Genomic DNA, 16,188 nt, shown 5'->3' with positions numbered 1-16,188 from the left:
ATACTCTGTGCTGCTGGGGACCCTGCTCCTCTCACTATATAACTCTCAGTCTGTGGCTTCCTGCTGCTGCTATTCCCCTCCTCACAAGATGTCACTGCCCCTTTCACATGCATTCCTGTCCTCTCTGATACATCACTCATATACTCTGTGCTGCTGGGGACCCTGCTCCTCCCACTATATAACTCTCAGTCTGTGGCTTCCTGCTGCCTCCATTCCCATCCTCACATCATGTCACTGCCCCTGTCACATGCAGCCCTGTCCTCACTGACACATCACTCTTCCCCTGATATATTCTGTGCTGCTGGGGACCCTGCTCCTCCCACTATATAACTCTCAGTCTGTGACTTCCTGCTGCCTCCATTCCCCTCCTCACATCATGTCACTGCCCCTGTCACATTCAGCTCTGTACACACTGACACATCAATCATCTCCTGATATACTCTGTGCTGCTGGGGACCCTGCTCCTCCCACTATATAACTCTCAGTCTGTGGCTTCCTGCTGTCTCCATTCCCCTCCTCACATCAGGTCACTGCCCCTGTCACATGCAGTCCTGTCCTCACTGACACATCACTCATCTCCTGATGTACTCTGTGCTGCTGGGGACCCTGCTCCTCCCACTATATAACTCTCAGTCTGTGGCTTCCTGCTGCCTCCATTCCCCTCCTCACATCATGTCACTGCCTCTGTCACATGCAGCTCTGTCCTCACTGACACATCACTCATCTCCTGATGTACTCTGTGCTGTTCAGAGTTTTGGTGCTGCTATTTTCTCTTAGTTTGTGAATATTCTGTATTTGGCGTGCTGGCGGACCTCCGGGCTAGCAGCCACTCTCTCCATGTACAGCTACCTAGTGGGCACAGTATTCTTCTTTATCTTGTTATTAAAAAAGTTTTACAACACTCCTATTTTTCCAGTTTATATTGAAATAGCCATAGTTTAATGTGTAACTGTACTCTGAAAATAAAGCATAGAACATATAAACAATTGGAGATAAAAAAGAAATCATATAATCGTTTTATGTAAAAAAAATTGACATAGCCAAGTATCCACCGTCTTTAGCTATAACCCCCAAAAACACCCGTGGATTCTTTCTACAGTGTAAATCACATACTGCCTGGGAAAAGTGACAGAAGGCATGTACTATGCCAGGCATACATTTAACCACTTAGGGGCATATTTATCACAATCCACATCGATTCTCTAGTGCCGATTGGTTGTGATAAATTTGGCCAAAATCACATTGTGATAATTGAATACATCTCTTGTGAGAAAGCTCTGTCTCTGCGAATCCGCTGACCGCAATTCTCCGGGCATTTTTCATGAAAAAAACCTTGACATTGTACCACATCTGCCCCAACGCCGGTTACTTCACTGCCAGCAGGTGGTTCTCCCCCATCGATGGCAAATGTATTTGAAACCTGGCATAGACCATCAATGGTTTTCAATCATCAATGGTTGCTGGCCATCTCTACTGTATTTAGCCTTTGGGTTTTTGAGACCCAAATGCATGATTTTGCATTTTTTGGCATTAAACTGTAATTGTCACACTCTTGCCCAGTCCTCTAGCCTACCTAGATCCCCAATCATTTGTTTCACCCCTCCTGGAGTGTTTACCCTGTTGTATAATTTTGTGTCATCTGCAAGAAGGCATGCTTTCACTTCAATACCATTTGCAATGTCACCTGACAAAGGGGGTCATTCAGACCTGATCGCACGATACATTTTTTTGCAGCGCTGCGATCAGGTCAGAACTGCGCATGCGTATGCACCGCAATACACAGGCATGTCGGACAGGTACAAAGCGGATCGTTGCTCTGCGATGGGTTTAACGAAGAATCCATTCGCACAGCCGATCGCAAGGAGATTGACAGGAAGAAGGCGTTTGTGGGTGTCAACTGACCGTTTTCTGGGAGTGGTTGGAAAAACGCAGGCGTATCCAGGTGTTTGCAGGGCGGGTGTCTGACGTCAATTCCGGCCCCGGACAGGCTGAAGTGATCGCAGCGGCTGAGTAAGTTCAGACCTACTCAGAAACTGCACAAATATTTTTTATACCGCAATCGCACACTTGCACAGCTAAAATACACTCCCCTGTAGGCAGAGGCGTAGCGTGGAGACATGACACCCGGAGCAGGGTCATGTCACGGCACCCCCACCCACCACCACACACACACACACACATATATACATATGTACATACATAGATTCACACACATTTAGGCACAGACATATATAAACACACAAATACAGTATACACAGATATATATAAACACACACATAAACACACACAGATATACAGACATACACATATACACACAGACATACATAAACATACACATATACTTTACTCACACATACTGTATACAAAGATATACACTGCTCAAAAAAATAAAGGGAACACTAAAATAACACATCCTAGATCTGAATGAATTAAATATTCTCATTAAATACTTTGTTCTTTACATAGTTGAATGTGCTGACAACAAAATCACACCAAAATTATCAATGGAAATCAAATATATTAACCCATGGAGGTCTGGATTTGGAGTCACCCTCAAAATTAAAGTGGAAAAACAAACTACAAGCTGATCCAACTTTGATGTAATGTCCTTAAAACAAGTCAAAATGAGGCTCAGTAGTGTGTTTGGCCTCCACGTGCCTGTATGACCTCCCTACAATGCCTGGGCATGCTCCTGATGAGGTGGCGGATGGTCTCCTGAGGGATCTCCTCCCAGACCTGGACTAAAGCATCCACCAACTCCTGGACAGTCTGTGGTGCAACGTGGCGTTGGTGGATGGAGCGAGACATGATGTCCTAGATGTGCTCAATTGGATTCAGGTCTGGGGAATGGGCGGGCCAATCCATAGCATCAATGCCTGCGTCTTGCAGGAACTGCTGACACACTCCAGCCACATGAGGTCTAGCATTGTCTTGCATTAGGAGGAACCCAGGGCCAACCGCGCCAGCATATGGTCTCACAAGGGGTCTGAGGATCTCATCTCGGTACCTAATGGCAGTCAGGCTACCTCTGGCGAGCACATGGAGGGCTGTGCGGCCCCCCAAAGAAATGCCACCCCACACCATTACTGACCCACTGCCAAACCGGTCATGCTGGAGGATGTTGCAGGCAGCAGAACGTTCTCCTTGGCGTCTTCAGACTCTGTCACGTCTGTCACATGTGCTCAGTGAGAACCTGCTTTCATCTGTGAAGAGCACAGGGCGCCAGTGGCGAATTTGCCAATCTTGGTGTTCTCTGGCAAATGCCAAACGTCCTGCACGGTGTTGGGCTGTAAGCACAACCCCCACCTGTGGACGTCGGGCCCTCATACCACCCTCATGGAGTCTGTTTCTGATCGTTTGAGTAGACACATGCACATTTGTGGCTTGCTGGAGGTCATTTTGCAGGGCTCTGGCAGTGCTCCTCCTGTTCCTCCTTGCACAAAGGCGGAGGTAGCAGTCCTCCTGCTGGGTTGTTGCCCTCCTACGGCCTCCTCCACGTCTCCTGATGTACTGGCCTGTCTCCTGGTAGCGCCTCCATGCTCTGGACACTACGCTGACAGACACAGCAAACCTTCTTGCCACAGCTCGCATTGATGTGCCATCCTGGATGAGCTGCACTACCTGAGCCACTTGTGTGGGTTGTAGGGAGGCCATACAGGCACGTGGAGGCCACACACACTACTGAGCCTCATTTTGACTTGTTTTAAGGACATTACATCAAAGTTGGATCAGCCTGTAGTGTGTTTTTCCACTTTAATTTTGAGTGTGACTCCAAATCCAATACATTTTATTTCCATTGATAATTTTTGTGTGATTTTGTTGTCAGCACATTCAACTATGTAAAGAACAAAGTATTTAATAAGAATATTTCATTCATTCAGATCTAGGATGTGTTATTTTAGTGTTCCCTTTATTTTTTTGAGCAGTGTATATACACAAACACACACATACATGTATACACATTAGCACACAGACATATACACACACATTTACACACAAACACAGACATATACACATAAACACACAGTATACACAGACATAAACACACAGTAATTCTCACCAAGAGGCCAGCAGCAGAGCAGCTCCTGGTTCCAGCCTGGAGGGGCGGAGCTTCAATGTGATTGACAGGCTGGACCTCCGTGGGTAGAAGGAAAGGACTGAGGAAAGGGAAGAGGTGGCCACCACACTGCCTGCATGTTCCAGATCACTGAATGCAGATCCCTGACAGCCAGGAAAGTTCTTCTGACAAGCCTTCAAACCTCCCCTCTTCCCTAACAACACACCACACTGCACTGCACTGCACTGGACTCTCTGCACTGTGCAATCAGTGATCTGCAACATGCAGGCAGTGTGGTGGCCACCCCTTCCCTGTCTTCTAGTCATTTCCTCCTACCCCTGCCCAAGATCCCGGCTCTCAGCTGTGCAGTGAGCCGGCGCCTTCTGTCCCCAGCGGCGCCTGGAGCTCGAGCTCCACTTGTTACACCACTGGTAACTTTCCCTCCTGAGACTGCACTCCATATGCTAAAACTGTCTGTTTCCTATCCTGCAACCAAGTTCTTATCCATTCAATCATCCTAGAATCCAATCTCACACTTTTGAATTTATTTTGCAGTCTGCTATGCAGACTGTATCAAAAGTCTTACTAAAGCTTTACAATGCTACATTGACGGCCCCTCATTCATCTATTACTTTACTCACCCAGTCAATAAAAATTAGTTTGGCATGATCTCCCCCCAGTAAATACATGCTGTTTGGGATCGTGTAAGGTGCTGGATTTGAGATATTCACATTTCTTTCTTTTAATAGTGTTTCCATCAATTTCACTACTACTGATGTTTTGCTCACTGGCCTGTTACTTGCCTCTTCCTCGCTTCCACTTTTGTGCAGTGGTTCTACATTTGCTCTTTGCTCTAGGTTTAGGCAGAAGAAGGGGGGCTAGGGTTAGGCTGCAGGGCTGGGAAGGTTAGGGTTAAGGACCGGGGAGGGAGCGTTAGAGTTAGGCACATAGAAGGGGAGGTTAGGGTTAGGCATCAAGCGGGGAGGGTTAGGTTTAGGCAGCGGGGAAGGGAGGGTTAGGGTTAGGCACCACCGGGGAGGGTTAGGCACCCACATGGGATGGTAAGGGTAGGGGGCAGAGGAGGGTTAGGGAGCTTGCTGGGGGGCTGTCGGGATTCTGATGGATGGGATGCCACTGTCAGTATTCTAACCGTCAGCAACCCGTCCATCAGCAAATCATTCTGGTCCCGGCAGGAGAGGGGATCAGTCATATATTGAGGTAACACATCCCCACCCTCCACACCTCTGATTTACTGACATCCACGTCCCAATAATGTCGCCCTGAGGAGAATCCCCTGTTGCTTATTACCCGATTACACTGAAATCTCTCTGGTGTTTCTATGAAATTCTGGATTATATTGGACCAGGATGCAGTTTTCCTGCCACCTGATACTGTATATGTATATAAACACCAGCTGTGGCACCTGAAGCATAATCCCCGATATTGCCGGCATCGGGGGGAGGAGCGGGCCACATTGGGCCTAATAGGAAAGCTCCCGGCTATCCTATTAGCAGTGATAAAGTACCGCTACTAATAGGATACTCCCCAATGTATATACTGAAACTCAGAGTCGGCCATAGGCATAGGCAAACTAGGCAATTGCCTATGGCATTTGATATGCCTAGGGGCATCAGCAGCTTCTGCTGATTAAAATGATATGCGACATGCCTATATTCTGTATGTAACATTTCATATGCAGATACAGCCACAGTCTCACACAGTATATAGGCATGCTGCATATCAGTTTAATCAGCAGAAGCTGCTTGTGCATCCTAGCCACATAGCAATGCAAATAAGATGCATTTTCATAAAAAAAGGTGCCCGACGTTAGCATTGAGGCAAGATTTATGAGGACACATCTGTATCCAAGCAGAGGCAGAGGTCACAGTGGCAGTGTGAGTGCTGTGTGCATGTGAGTGGGTTGGTTGTGCAGTAGTGTTCAGAATATGTGTAAGGAGCATTATGTGTGTCATGTAAAAATGCATTAATAATGTGCAACATATGTGTAAAGGGGCACTATGTGTGTCATTAGGTGTACAAGGGCATTAATAATGTGCGGCATATGTGTAACAGGGTACTACTGTATATGTGTCATTATGTGTATAGGGGCACTAATAATGTGCAGCAAATGTGTAGGGGGCACTATGTGTGTCATTATGTGTATAAGGGCATTAATAATGTGTGGTATATGTGTAAGGGACATTATGTGTAAAAGGGCATTAATAAAGGTTGTCATAATGTGTAAGGCACATTATGTTTATAAGGACATTAATGTGTCTCATATGTGTAAGGGGCATTACTGTGTGGAATTGTGTATAAATGCATTACTAATGTGTGGCATTATGTGCATAAGGTGCTCTACTATGTGGCGTTGCGTATAGAAAGGACACTACTGTGTCATCTAATGTGAATAAAGAGCAATAGGGTGTGGTGTAATGTGAATAAGGAGCAATTCAGTGTGATGTAATGTGAATAAGGGGCTCTACTGTGAGGAGTAACGTTTATAAGGTAAAGTGATACTACTGTGGGATGTAATATGCATTATGGACACTATCGCATGATAAAATGTGAATAAAGTTGCAGCACTGTGTGGCGTAATTGGAATTGGGGTTACTATTGTGTGGCCATGCCCCTTGCCAGCAAAAACACACCCCTTTTTGTGCTGTGCGCCAAATGTGCAAACTGTTCCTATTTAAAATATAGGGGGTACAAACACCAAAATAAGGACTGTTATGGGTGAGGGGTGATGGTGCTGGGAAAGAGGTGCAAGGTCAGAGGCGGAACCAGCGTTGGTGCTAGGGGGCACCAGCCAAAATCTTGCCTAGGGCATCATATTGGTTAGGGGCGGCTCTGCTGCTACTTGTCTATATGAAAGCGCCTACAAAAATGTATTTCTAAGGTCAAAATGGTAAAACAACAATGCAGATTTATTACAGATTTTATATAAAGATGATGAATCAGCCCAATTCCAACACAGTATTATTTAGACTGGGGAAAATACAATCATTAATGGGCACAGGGCATCAAATACAAAGCTCCGCAAGCTATTCACATTTGGGGTATAGACACTTATTATTTTGACAAGAAATGTCTGTAACTTGGTTAAAGAAAAACTCACTTGAAGTGTTTCTGCCCATATGCAGAGCATCTCAAGAGGTGTCTGGCTCTGCATCAGCAGCACCAGGTTTACAAGAAGCCATTCTATTTTTGCTCCTGCACTGTAGCAGGCACAGAAGATAAGCCCCCTAGCAGGCGAGTATGCACAGTGAGCCGTATTTGCATAACCAATTCATTACAGTACTCGCTCTGCATATGCACGCCCCTTACATATGCGTGCATGTCTGCATTGGCGCAATGGCTTGCGTTAGCTCTGTGCTAATCATGGCGATTGCTCCCAGGTCCTGACTTCCCCAGATATCTTTATAAAACCTTCCCGTACCAATAATGTAGCATGTAGGGGCTCAGTGAGGGCGGGAGTGTAGGTGTGTAAGTGTCTGATGGGCTCACACAGAGAATAAAAGGATAGCTGTCCTGCCTCATAATCCAGATATACCCTCACTCTGTCACAGGGGATATCGTCACCTATAGGGATCTCTGTACTGTCATGTAGCACAAAATACTGATTATTACACCTCCTCAAACACCAGGACTTGTTGTTATATCCAATACGTGACTGCGCTCCTTTCCTGCCTATACTAGTATAACACATTCCTATCTTCCACCTTACTGATTTACTAACATCCACCTCCCAGTAATGTCGCCCTGAGGAGAATCCCCTGGTGCTTATTACCTGATTATACTCAAATCTCTCTCGTGTTACTGGGCGATTCTGGTTTCTTTGTGAGCAGGATACAGTTTTCCTATCATCTAATATCTGTATTGTATTACCAGCTGTGGTTATATCCAGTAATAATTCTGTATCCTCCTGCACATAGATCCCTGTATTTATACCTGTTATTATATCAGATAATGTGTGTAATGTTCCTGAGATGAGACCCACATCCAGATCTCCTGCACCACAGACCTGTGTATCATGTCTCTCTGTGTCCTCAGTATCACACAAGTCCACTGCGTCTGGTTCCTGTAAGACAGTCACTGGGTCAGACATGTTACACAGCTTCTCAATGTGATGCAGCTTCCCGGACAGCTCATCCTTCTTTATTTCCAGCTGCTGGATCAGATCAGAGAGTGAGAGTGAAACGCGTTGTTCCTGCCCAGAGATCTCACTCAGGACTCTCTTCTCCAAGTCTTCCAGCTGTCTCCTGATGTCTCTAAACAGGACAGTGACTCTTTCTGTTACACTAGCTGCTTTTCCCTGATCTTCTCTCCTGCACTCCTGCAGTCTTTGGACTCTTTTCTCAGCCTCTGCTCTCTCTTTGTGGTCAGTTTCTGCAAAACGTTTCTCAGCTTCTCCTTCTTCTTCTCAGAGGCCTCATCCAGCATCTCCACATTGTGTCCCCGATGTTCTCCAGCCAAACTGCAGGATACACAGATACAGGCAGCGTCCTCAGTGCAGTAATACTCCAGGATCTTCTTTTGGACGGAGCATTTCCTGTTCCCCAGGGAAGAGGTGGGATCACATAAGACGTGCTCTGCTGACTTGCTGTGTACTCTCAGGTGATTATCACACAGAGAAGCTTCACAATGAAGACAGGATTTAGCAGCAGGTACAGGAGGGTCCACACAGTAAGTGCAGAAGATCCCAGTCTCCTCCTGATCTGGGCGAGTAGACAGGAACCTCCCCACTATGTTACACAGAGGAATGTTCCGTATCAGTGCAGGACGCTCCTGACACTCAGCTCTGCAGTCAGGACAGGTATAAGCTCCAGCCCCCTCCTGTGTATCCAGCACACGATCAATACAGACCCGGCAGAAGTTGTGGCCACATCTCAGGGTTACAGGATCTGTATAAATGCTCAGGCAGATGGAACAGTCCAGCTCCTGTCTCAGATCAGCAGACGCCATCGCTGGCAGCAGGAGAGAGAAATGAAAGTGAAAGTCTCTGACGCTCAGATACCGGTGGGGTCACATTCTGCACACAGAGGGAGCGGCAACTTGGTAGTCACATGTGTGCTTAGGGCGTAATGTGTACTGGAACACACAGAGATGCCGTTCCAGCCCCATAGTCTTTAAGTGATTGCAATTACATGAAACTTTTTTTTTTTACGTTGAGTTTATCAGAAGTGTGTTCAGTGTTATACAACACACACATACAAAACAAAAATAAGCACAAAACAGTATATAGGCAACCATATGGGCAGAGCACAGCACATAAGTTAACACAGAAACTCATAACATAAAGAATCAGGATGGTGATAATAAACAGCGGTGATATCAAAATACTCTGCAGGGATTTGATACCCAGTTCTGGACTAACCCCCAGCTAGCACCAGATTCAGCAGGGTATCCGGACTCCAGATCGATACCAGTTGCTTGACACACCTTAGGTTGACACCAGAAATAGGTCGTCACCGACAAAAGGTCGACATGGAAAGAGGTCGACGTGAGTTTTTTACTTTTTTTAGATTTTTTTTACTTTTTCATACAGTACTTTACGATCCACGTGGGCTACGTTTGGGAATAGTAACCTTTCCCAAGGGGGACACAGTGCACTAATTGGGGTTCCCGGTCACATTACGAAGAAAACAACACCAAAAACACATAAAAAACTAACGTCGACCTTTTTTACTGTCGACCTTGTTCAAGTCGACCTTTTGTCCGTCTCGACCTATTTGCAGTGTCGACCTAAGGTGTGTCGACCAACCGCCGTCGGCCTAAGTGGTGTCGACCCTGAGTCCCACATCCATCCAGCAGACACTGTGAAGCGCAATCATATTTTTAAATGTCCGTTTAAAAAATATTCCTACAACAAAACACAAAATAAGCAAACTAAACAGTAGCTTAGAGAGTGTGTACAGTACCAATGGAATATACATTGTATCAAATCGAAATTGTGCAGGGTATGATTACACAGTTAATAGGCCACAACAATAGGTCACAAAAATGAGCACTTGTTAGTTTAGACCTGTAAGAATTGTATCAAGTTCTGCATACTGGCAAATAGATGCTAAAATGTATCCACTGTGGGATGTATAAATATAAACAGGTCACATACCTATTATAGGTGGGTTCCTCCAGACATATGAGGTGCGGCTATTAAATAACAAGACTGTACTTGTAAAAAAATAAACCATACTGCGCGAGTTAATAGGGACCGGGGGAACATTGACCTTGGATTTTGCAAGTTTCACCCCACTCGCACAGTCAGTTTGCTGTCATACAGTGTTCGAAAAAGTTGTTGTTTTCCCGTGCGTCGTAAAAAAATTCGAGCAACCTGTTAACTTAAAATATTTAGTTAAATTGAACAAAATGCCCATCGAATCTTTCCGCATGCTAACCGACGCTTATGGGATATATTATATGTCATGTGCACGTGTGTTTGAGTGGCGCAAAAGATTTAGTGACTTTCATGAGGATGTCGAAGAAGATGACTGTCCTGGAAGGCCTTGCACATCAAATACAAACGAAAATGTGGAAAAAACTAAGAAAATTCTTCGAACTGACCGTCGACTCAACATCGGAATGACAGCAGATATGGTGAACATCGGCAAAGAAATGGAAGGGCAAGTTTAAATCGAGATCTTAACATGACAAAAGTTTGTGCTAAAATGGGTCCAAGGCTTTAAATTGAAAGCAAATTTGTACAGATATTTTGGAGCACATTCAAGCAGATTCACATTTTTTTAGATAAAGCTATTACCTGTGATGATACCTAGATCTTCCAGTATGATCCTGAGGTAAAATTCCAGTCCATGAACTGAATAACACCCTCATCGCCAAGAAAGAACGTCAAAACAAATCCAAATTTAAAGCCATGTTAATTGTTTTCTTTGATATCAAGGGTTATTTTGGCAGACTGGGTACCAGAAGGCGCAACAGTAACTCAACATTACTATAGAAATGCTCTAGAAATTTTGCGGGAAAGAATCAGAAGAAAGAGGCCAGAGCTGTGGAGAAATTGCGTCATCCTCCATCAGGACAAGGCACCAGCCCACACAGCTCTCGCTGTGAAGCAGTTTTTGGCCGAGAAACAGATTGCAGTGCTAGAACACCCTCCATACTCGCCAGACAAAGCGCCGTGTGACTTCTCTCTTTTCCCTAAAGTCACATCTGTACTCAAAGGAACCCGTTTTTTTAATCAGCTACTGAGGTAAAGAAGAAAACGACACAGATAATGAGTTATAGCATGGCTTTGACTAGGGAGGCCAATCCTGGGCCGTTTTTTCAATCCCGGGATTCGGGATTGAAAAACGGTCAATCTCGGGATTCCCGGGATCCCGGGATTGCAGTAGGGATCAAAGAAAGTTGTAGGGAGCAGCGCTGGAGGGAGGGTGTAGGTAGCGGTGCGGGAGGTAGGGAGAGTGTAGGTAGCAGTGCGGGAGGTAGGGAGGGTGTAGGTAGCGGTGCGGGAGGTAGGGAGGGTGTAGGTAGCGGTGCGGGACTCAGGAGGGAGGGTGTAGGTCGCGGCAGGGAGGGTTGGTAGCGGCGCGGGAGGGGGGAAGGCTGTAGGGAGCACCACTGACTGCACGGAGGGAGAGAGGGTGGGTGTAAGTAATAGTACTTACTATTAGGCGGGCGGCAACCATGAACACACTGAACGTGGCGGCATTTCAAATGAAGTGCCGGCCACCAGCCAACCAGAGCTGGCGGACCGGTAGCTAATCAGGGAAGCGGCCGCAGCAGTCGCTCCTGATTGGCTGCCGCTGCATCTTCCCTGATTGGCTGCCGGTCCGCCAGCTCTGATTGGCTGGCGGCCGGCGCTACATTTGAAGTGCCGCCGCGTTCAACTTGTTCATGGCTGCCGCCCGCCTAATATTAGTAAGTAGTAAAACTTACACACCCACCCTCCCACCGCCGCGCATGCGCAGTATAATCCCGTGAATCCCGGGATTGGATGCTCCAATCCCGGGATTCAAATCCTGGCATTTTTGGGCCCAAATCCCGGGATCCTGCCGAACCCGATCCCGGGATTGGCCTCCTTAGCTTTGACCAATGGAAAATAATAATGTAGCGGTGTGTGGTTGCAGGAGGGGCATACATAGGCCCTCATTCCGAGTTGATCGCTCCCTAGCTGTTTTTAGCAGCCGTGCAAACGCATTGTCGCCGCCCACGGGGGAGTGTATTTTCGCTATGAAGAAGTGCGAACGCCTGTGCAGCAGAGCGCCTGCAAACACATTTTGTGCAGAACTAGACCAGCCCTGTAGTTACTTATTCTGTGCGATGATTGCTGCGACGAGTGACACGGTAATGACGTCAGATACCCGCCCAGCAAACGCCCGGCCACGCCTGCGTTTTTCCAAACACTCTCAGAAAACGGTCAGTTGACACCCAGAAACTCCCACTTCCTGTCAATCTCCCTGCGTCCGCCAGTGCGACTGAAAGCGTCGCTAGAACCTGTGCAAAATCACAATGCTTGTTGTACCCGTACGAGGCGCGTGCGCATTGCGGTGCATACGCATGTGCAGTTTTGCTGTTTTTTTAGATGATCGCTACGCAGCGAACAACGGCAGCTAGTGATCAACTCGGAATGAGGGCCATAGAGGGGGACCGGAGTTAAAATGTACTTAATATAATTAAACGTAGCATCAGTCTCGTTATTTAATAGCCAAACTTCTTATGTGTGCAAAAGTGGAATGGCGTCTTGCTCCTTACAGGCTTCTGCAGTCTAGAGTTAATTATTAAAAATCAGGGGTACCCCAATTAAAAAACAAGTGTAGAGAGTGATAATAAAAAAACTGGCTCATGAAGCAGCTGTGTGTATAGAGCGGGTCGGTTGTATAGAGCCACCGCTGTCACAGAGCCGTGTCCCGAATCTCTGCCATTTCAGCGATCTTGCAGACCCTCTTCAGTAACTGGACGTGCCGCAGACTTATCTCAGGACGCTATATAAATGGCCGCTGGCCTCCAGTGTTTGTGCGGAGTGTTTCTGTATGTGAAGACGGTCACAGTGTATTCCACCTTCACGCATTTCTCTGCCTTATAGGTCTGGCAGTTTCCTAAGAAGGATGCGTGCGTCCACATCTCTCTATTTAAGTGAGCTGCATTTGATTCTTCCAGGGCGGGATGCAGCAATGCATATTTTACGGTCAAACACCCCAAAATGCCATTTTCTGTGGTTTGGCGACTCACCACTTATACACCAAGCTCCAGAATGCGATACATTCCGGGGCTTGGATGCAGTGGACGCCATTTTTAAATGGAAATAAGAAAGGTAAGTGTAGTTGGGTATGGAAGACAAAATGGGGATTTATAAGGTTGTTACCTCAGTGTGAAGCACATTATCAAGAGGCCCAGACGTTCCCCCCCTCCACTTCACTGGAGAAGCAGGCAGCAGTGAGGACCTTATGGAATATTTCCCTACTCTTCCAGTAGTCTCTGAGAGCCACTAAGGTTGATATCACATTGTGACTTACAGTCAGACCATAATAAGCAATGCTACCGTCCACTTACCTCCCACCGTTTAGAGGCGCAAAAGAAAGGCCCATCCCAATCTTCCCAAAATCAGCCCCAATGCACCAAAATCTTCCTCCAATCTGCTCAGAAACCCCGCCCCCTGCAAGGTCCATGATTAGGGATTGTGCCACCACGATTGGGACAGTTGGGAGGTGTGTGTATGAGCTATCATAATGAAATGTGGATAATGTGCACACTACACAGCCTGGCACAGTCTCGCCACCTCATCCTGGGGTTGCATTATTCTACTTATAGAACAGGTCGGACCTACAGATCCAGCCTCAGATTCAACTATGTTGTCACCATGGCAACTTTAGCCCCACTCCTCCTGCTCTAGTTGCCAGAGCACACCATTGCCCAAACCTCCGCCATGTTTCATCTGCATTAAAGAGATAACTGTAAGTAAAATAGTCATATCAGTAACTTCATAGGATAAGGAATCAAAATGTGTTGGTAAAACCAGGGGCGGCTGATGCACCCAGCAATTCTGTAGTTCTGGTTGCAGTGTGGCATGCGCAGTGAAACCGCAAGGGGCTTTGTTGCGCTTGCCCCCCTACCGGCATTCAGGCGGTCGGGATCCCGGCGTCGGTATTATGACCGCCGGGATCCCGACTGCCAGGATCCCATTCCCAACCCATACCAATAATGCAAGAACTGGACCTTGAGTTTCCCTATCAGGCACCGTACAATGGGCCTGATTCAGTTGTATGCAATGGCCGATGTTCCACGCTACTGAGCAATTATCGGCAGGCTGCAATTGTAGTGCACATGCGTCAAGTTGCTGCTGCGATCCCACAGGCAATGCGGATCTGTTTGCAAAGTAATTGACAGGAAGGGAACGTTTGGGGGAGGTAACGGGGAGCGGTTGGGAAAACGCAGGCGTATCATGACCGTTTTCAGGAAGTGGATCTGACGTCAGCTGCGAGCTCCTACGTACAGAAACATGGTGCCTGCGTCGCTACTGTCGGGTGCAGTCTGTCTAGCCATAGGACTACCCTTCAGCCCCATGTTCCTTGTTCTTGCATATAGGCTGCGAATGTGTACGCAATTGCGAATGAGTTGCGGAAGCTCCGGTGGGCGTCTCTTTCTATTTCTGAGCGGCAGCGTCACTTACTGATATCTGCGGTTGCGGTGCGGAGAAAATCACACTTGCAGCTGCATTACTGTCCTGCTCTGCATCAGGCCCCAATGCTCTTTAAATTCACTTTGATTCAGAAGCAATTTGGCTGACACAATACATATTACATTGCTTCTTTCTCTGAGAGACTCTCATGGCCAAGTGCCATTTGTGCCAATCCAGACAATATGATACTCGCCGGGTCATGACCTCTCCATGACCCTCATTCCGAGTTGTTCGCTCGCAAGCTGCTTTTAGCAGCATTGCACACGCTAAGCCGCCGCCTACTGGGAGTAAATCTTAGCTTATCAAAATTGCGAACGAAAGATTCGCAATATTGCGAAAAGACTTCTCTGTGCAGTTTCTGAGTAGCTCGAGACTTACTCTTCCAGCGCTATCAGTTCAGTGCTTGTCGTTCCTGGTTTGACGTCACAAACACACCCAGCGTTCGCCCAGACACTCCCCCGTTTCTCCAGCCACTCCCGCGTTTTTCCCAGAAACTGTAGCGTTTTTTCGCACACACCCATAAAACGGCCTGTTTCCGCCCAGAAACACCCACTTCCTGTCAATCACATTACGATCACCAGAACGAAGAAAAAACCTCGTAATGCCGTGAGTAAAATTCCTAACTGCATAGCATATTTACTTGGCGCAGTCGCACTGCGGACATTGCGCATGCGCATTAGCGACTAATCGCTCCGTTGCGAGAAAAAAATAACGAGCGAACAACTCGGAATGACCCCCATGACCAGTACTTGGCAGGGACGCTGTCTGTGGTCCCATGCGGATGCGTCAGAACAGATAAATAATCACTAGGCCATGTATGGACTGCTACTGCTTTTACATTTTACATGGAGCTGGGGGTTTGGGTATTAATTATGGAGTGTGTTTGATGTGAGATATGATTATAATAATACTCTGTCATTCCCAATACTTTTCTGTGTCACCAGATCAGACCTCCCCCTTTAAACCCCACCACTCCCTCCCCTCCTGGTCAGATCTGGACTCTTACTTTTACCAAAATGATAAGGCAATAAAATATGGAAATATAATTTACTATTTACAAATTTAAGATAATATTTCTGGTTTCACTATAATTGTTGGTGTATATAGTATTAGATTGTGTGTTGTTAAGGTTTAAACAAATGTATGATATTCAGTTATATATATACTGTATATTACAGGTGTGTACAGACGGCTGTGTTTTGGTTTTGGCTCTGAATCGTATTTTTGTTTTGGATGTGGGTTTCTTTTAAAAAATGCTAAAACCAGCTAAACCCAGGTATCTAGACTTGTTTTGTTACAATAGTATTACTGGCATCAGTAACATTCATTTCCAGCTATTTCCAGTCAAATTAGCCCACCTCACCATATACTCTCCTGAAATCACGAGGGAGGGTCTTACGTAAAATCCAAAACCCCAGATTCGGTTTTTCAAACCTGAGTTCTGAGCTCGAGGGAAGACCCAAATGGATTCCCAAATGTGATTCGAGCCAGGACT

General features: G+C 46.4%; 1 protein-coding gene and 1 pseudogene across 3 annotated transcripts in view; one reads left to right on the top strand and one right to left on the bottom strand.

The window, feature by feature from the left end:
• Nucleotides 1–16,188, top strand: part of TMEM178B (transmembrane protein 178B) — a 518,981-nt gene that overhangs the window by 130,500 nt on the left and 372,293 nt on the right. The gene's annotated exons all lie outside the window — the stretch shown is intronic.
• LOC134933623 (E3 ubiquitin/ISG15 ligase TRIM25-like) lies at nt 6,967–9,022 on the bottom strand (annotated as a pseudogene).

The sequence above is a fragment of the Pseudophryne corroboree genome, chromosome 6 (assembly GCF_028390025.1).
Source record: "Pseudophryne corroboree isolate aPseCor3 chromosome 6, aPseCor3.hap2, whole genome shotgun sequence".
NCBI classification, from domain to species: Eukaryota; Metazoa; Chordata; class Amphibia; order Anura; family Myobatrachidae; genus Pseudophryne; species Pseudophryne corroboree.
The sequence above is the reverse complement of the archived record's forward strand: the minus strand, read 5'-3'. Positions and strand labels throughout refer to the sequence as shown.